Source organism: Vicugna pacos, chromosome 11 (genome assembly GCF_048564905.1).
Source record: "Vicugna pacos chromosome 11, VicPac4, whole genome shotgun sequence".
In the NCBI taxonomy this organism is placed as follows: domain Eukaryota; kingdom Metazoa; phylum Chordata; class Mammalia; order Artiodactyla; family Camelidae; genus Vicugna; species Vicugna pacos.
In genome coordinates, this window is record NC_132997.1 from 40873405 (window position 1) to 40878352 (window position 4948).

A 4948-nucleotide genomic window follows, 5' to 3' on the forward strand; every position below is an offset into this window, starting at 1 on the left:
AGATCTGTGATTCCAGATAAATTTGTAACCTTAAACACATAGGATATAGGTAAGGTCTTTATCTCAAGAAGTTAAAAGCAAGTATCAAGTTAAACAGCAAAAAGGTAGGGGGAAGGACACAACGAGGGCTAGAACGAACATACCAAAATCAAAAAACAGTCCATTTTGCAGAGAATAAACAAAGGCACAAAGTTATTTGAAAAGACTAATGTAACTGATAAACTTCTGGAGGCAAGAAACAAGCAAAAAGGGACGAATGGCATAAACTCCACTGTAAAAATGAAACCATCCCAAAAGAATCCATAACCACTTTTAAAGGATAAGAAGAGCATGCATGTTTATACTTGTAAAAGCTAGTATTATGCACTCAATAATGTTGAAAATGTTGGTAAAATAAGTTCCTAGAGAACACAATTTAACCAAACCTGATGCCAAAAGGCATAAATAATCTGCCTAGTCCTAGATCTACAAAACATACTAGCACCCTAGGAGGTAAGCTTCTCACCGAACCACAAGAGCATCTGCAGGCTGACGGGCTTTGACCAGTGAAAGAAGTGACACAGATGTTAGTGAACTTGTACGGATAACAGAATAAGAGGGAATCCTCCCCCAATTCATTTTATGAGATCAGCATAACTTGACATCAAAGGCTGACACTGAGTTTGCAAAGATGGGCAACCTTTTGCTGGACATAGGTGCAAAATTCCTAAATACTCATTATTCAACCAAGTCCAGAGTTATATAAAAGCAAATGTACTCTTTTTAACTAAGTTGGGTTTTTTTTTTCAATTCCAGGAATTAAAGTTTGATTAAACATTTGAAAATCAATGACTGTAATTTACCACAGTAATAAAATAAAGATTGGTTAAGGTAGAGAAAATATTTAATCAGTAAATTATAAAACATACACACCCATGAGTACACACACACACACACACATTTCACTCACTAATTCTTTATTTCATGCGGATTGTCAAAGTCCTAGCAGGAAGAAACCTTAGATCCTAAAATTTGTTGGAATGCCTTTGGGAATAATGATTTCAAAGATGCAGCAGTAACGAGAATCCACTTGCCAGAGCAGAGTAGATGCTAATGGAGGAGAAGGTATTTAGCTAAACTTTTGGCTAAACTGCTACTTTGAATAGGATGAAAAAGAAATTTCTGAGTGAATCTATGCCTGTTTCCTGAGATGGAGCCCAGGGAAGTGATCAACATTCAAGACAGAAACAGCTTCAGGCATGAAAGGGTCTCAGCGTCTTTCTAGCACAGAAGGCTTCCAGGGAAGGAAAACTTCCCTCTGCACCAGGAGTAACATGGCCCTGGGAAAGGGGTGGTCTCTCAAGTCCAGGACGATGTGTCCAGCCCCAAACCAAATGTGAGTCATGCAGTCTGGGCATCCGGAGCGCAGCAAACAATGACCAAAACAAATTGCTTCCCACGCCACCCGGAAATCTTGACCTACGCAAAACTTTGGAAACCCAGACGGAGCTACGAGCAAGGATGATGGGTCGCCCTGACTGGACCACTATGCTTTCACCTCCAAACTACTGATAGGTCATATCTTATTAGAGAAAAAAAAATTAAAAAGAAATCTACACGTGTCATGCACCTCAGTTGGTGAACTGCTAAATGAGCATTCTGGGATGGAAGATGCAGCTGTGAAATTTTGGAGCAGCCGGGAATCACCATGGAACTACAGTCTGCAGCCGTAGTTAGGAACGTAATCTAGGTCAAAGACTAGCCAAGGTGAGGAGTAAGGATGCAGCTTAGACACAAAGATGGGCTACTCTCTAAGGTGCGGGGACAGGCGTCCTGATGCTAGCAGCACCATACTGGACTGTGAGAACTAGCCTAGTTTCATTCATAGGAAAGAGGTAGGGGCTTTATTTTTATTTATTTATTTATTTTGACTTCTCAAATGCTTTTCCAATTAGCCTGACAAATGAGAGTGGCCCAGAGATCTACTGAGACCTAAGTTTGGCCCATACAGAGCACTGCTCCTCTTACCAGGGCTTGGGTCCCCATGTCCCCATCACTAGCCTTCAGAAACATCTGTCCATCAGCCCAGCACCTGTGGGGGGCCTCCCACCACCCCTGGATCTTGTTAGGTTTCATCTTAGGGGGAGACAATAAATTGTTAAAAGTTGATTCCAGAAAATCAGCTTTATCCAGAGAAATAAGTACACTGGCCCAGATTCTCATCTGTACTCTGCTTTCAAAGAGGGCAGTGCCAACTGACTTCTTCAAATCTAACCTGCAAAGTGGGCACAGGGTCTCCACTCTACTGATAAGGGGATAGCCTACTGGGACTTTCAAATGTGGTTTAGCTCCGCTTTTTATATTATTAATTACAAAATGTGGAAGTCAGTATTTGTCATCCCAAAATAGGAATGGCCCATATGTTGGGATTTAAACATAGAATAAAGTTTGCATGTCTCGCTCCCCTCTTCCCTCCAAATCCATCCCCTCTGGGCTGACAAATTTTTTTGTTTGCTCTGAACTTGGAAATAGAATGTTTGCGGCTCTGAGGCTCCTCTGGTCTCCGTCTTTTATGAGAACAGCGTAACATTCACTTCTATTTTGGACAGAGACCTTCTGTTTTGAAAGTTTCAAGGAGAGAAAGGCCCGCGGCCCTTCGTCAATACAGCATATGTCAGCATGAAGCAGAATTAATTTTCTGAAAAAGAGAACATGTTCATCTTTAACCTTTTAAGGTGTTGTAGCTGAGGACGGAAAGCAGCACCGGGAATCTCAGAGAAGCTGCTTCTGAGGATGAGTGAGGAGGGTGTGCGGGGAGAGCCCAGGTGGACGTGCCTTTCCAGGGGGTCTGGGTGTGAAGTGGGAATGGGCAGAGCTTCCAGTCGGTGTTCTGTGGTACTTTCACTAGCGAAGGCAGCCTATAAAGTGATGGGCTCCCGTGTCCAAGACAGACAGGATGCCACGGCCACAAAGATGGACAGAGGGCTTCCACCACTGACAATGGTGCCACCTCCTTTACTGGCCTGCATTACTTCCAAACAATTTCTCATGAAATGATGATCATGGATCATGTTTTAACTTTCTGGGTTCTGGTTCCTCTGATTATCCTTGGACGGAGGGTGCAGTGGAGAATGCAAGGGCTTCAGAACCAGACTGGGAATTTGGGGGGCATCCTCTGCCTTCACTGAGTTTCATGCCCTTCTTCTATGTAACTGGAATGATAATCAGTAATAGTAATTCGTTGTGCAGATTACATATGGGAAACACACAGAATACACTTGGAGAGCAAAAGGTGCAGAATACATGGATTTTATGTTTCTTTTTTTTTTTTTTTTTTGGTAAAAACTGCTTATTTTCTGTTGACCTATTTCCTATTTATGGACGAACAGCTAAAGACCACTCAGTGGTTGTTCCTGCCCGCTCAGTGGCCTGAGCAGTGGGAGCTGCCGACCAGCCTTCCATGGCGGGCTGAGCGCTCCAGTCTTCAGTAGGGAACTGCTGATAGGCAATCTAGGGCACCCGCACGCCTTTGGACCAGTCTGCGACCTCAGGTTGGGTACCCATGAACTCAGGAGCTGGAGCAGTCCATTCACCCTGAAATCCCGCCTTGGTCACAGCCTTTTCAGCTGCAGCCTACTCTTCCTTTTCAATCTCTTCAGGATCCCTGTAGAAGTAGTGGTCAGGCTTGACCTCCTGTGGGTGTTCACAGAAGATGATGACGTGCATGCGTAGAGCCTGCTGGGGGAGCATCCATGCATCAGACCCACTGAGTGAGCTCCCTTGTTGTTGTACAGGATGGCAATGTCCACATAGAGCAGAGGGGAGTCTGTGTTACACAGAGCGAAGGTAGGCAGGTTAACGTAAGATGCCTCTGTGAGAGGCTGGTGGTCAGCCCTGGGATCAGTAACCACCAGGCTCCTGGAAGGCTGCCTGGATCTGGTTAGTGAAGGTTCCAGGAGTGAAGTGACGAGCCGTGGGAGTGGCTCCAGTGGCCACAGCAAACTTCAGCACAGTTCACCGGCCAGTATTCCTGGAGGATATGACACTGATGTCAGCTGGGTTTTCAATGGCAGCAATGGCACGAGCTGCCAGCAGAAGCTTCTCCCAACTTCTCCTCTTCAGATTTATGATGTAGATGCCAAAAATTTTCCTTTTGTAGATGCGCTGCTCCATTTAGAAGCCAAGTTTAGTACCACCTAAGTGGGTTCCTGCTGCAAGGAATTTGAGGACCCCCTCCTCCTTCATTTGCAGGACATCAAGGGCTCTGGACATTGTGAAAATTTCCCTTTAAGTCATGATGGGAACCCAGAACAATGCCATATGGACTCCTGTCTGGGTAGCATGGAAAGTGTTGGCTATTTTTATTATGAAAATAAGACAGGCATCCTCTGAGAAAAATTCTGGCCACCCAGCTGTGATCATCATTCCTGACTGTCATTTGCTATCAGTCTAAGCAGGATAACATTTCTCTTCTCCCCATCGTTTTTATTAATCAACCAATCGTGAGCCAAAAAATATAAAATCTGTTCTTTCTTCCAATAAAATGTGGTTGGCAAGCTGGATACAGCTGTGCAATGTGAAGTCTTCACGAGTTAGACTTAAGGGTAGGTTTCATTTAAGGACACACACACACACACACATCTGTAAAACCGGAGGCATTTGTTTAGGCTGTAGTTCAACATCTCTCACTTTGGGGATGCGGACATTGAGACACGGAGAGTTCAAATACAGAGTTGGAGCTCCTCGGAGTTGCAGATGACCTCAAGAGAAGCAGTTGTCTGGCTGGGGATTGTATTTCTCCCCCAACATCCCTGACAAGTCTGCTCCTTTCCTGTGTTGATCCGTCTCCAGAAAACTCCCTCATCCGGAGGGCTGGGAGCTCGGATGGTCCAGCAATTTCCTTTCAGTATCAGATGGAAACCTGACCTCCTGAAGCTTTCATGCTCATTCCAGACCTGGGCTCCGTGAA

The 4948-nt window shown here is 44.7% G+C and overlaps 1 pseudogene; it reads right to left on the minus strand.

Annotated features, from left to right (window-relative positions):
- Positions 1-3354: 3354 nt before the first annotated feature.
- On the minus strand, positions 3355-4251 carry LOC102540125 (small ribosomal subunit protein uS2-like; annotated as a pseudogene).
- Between the last annotated feature and the right edge of the window lie 697 nt (positions 4252-4948).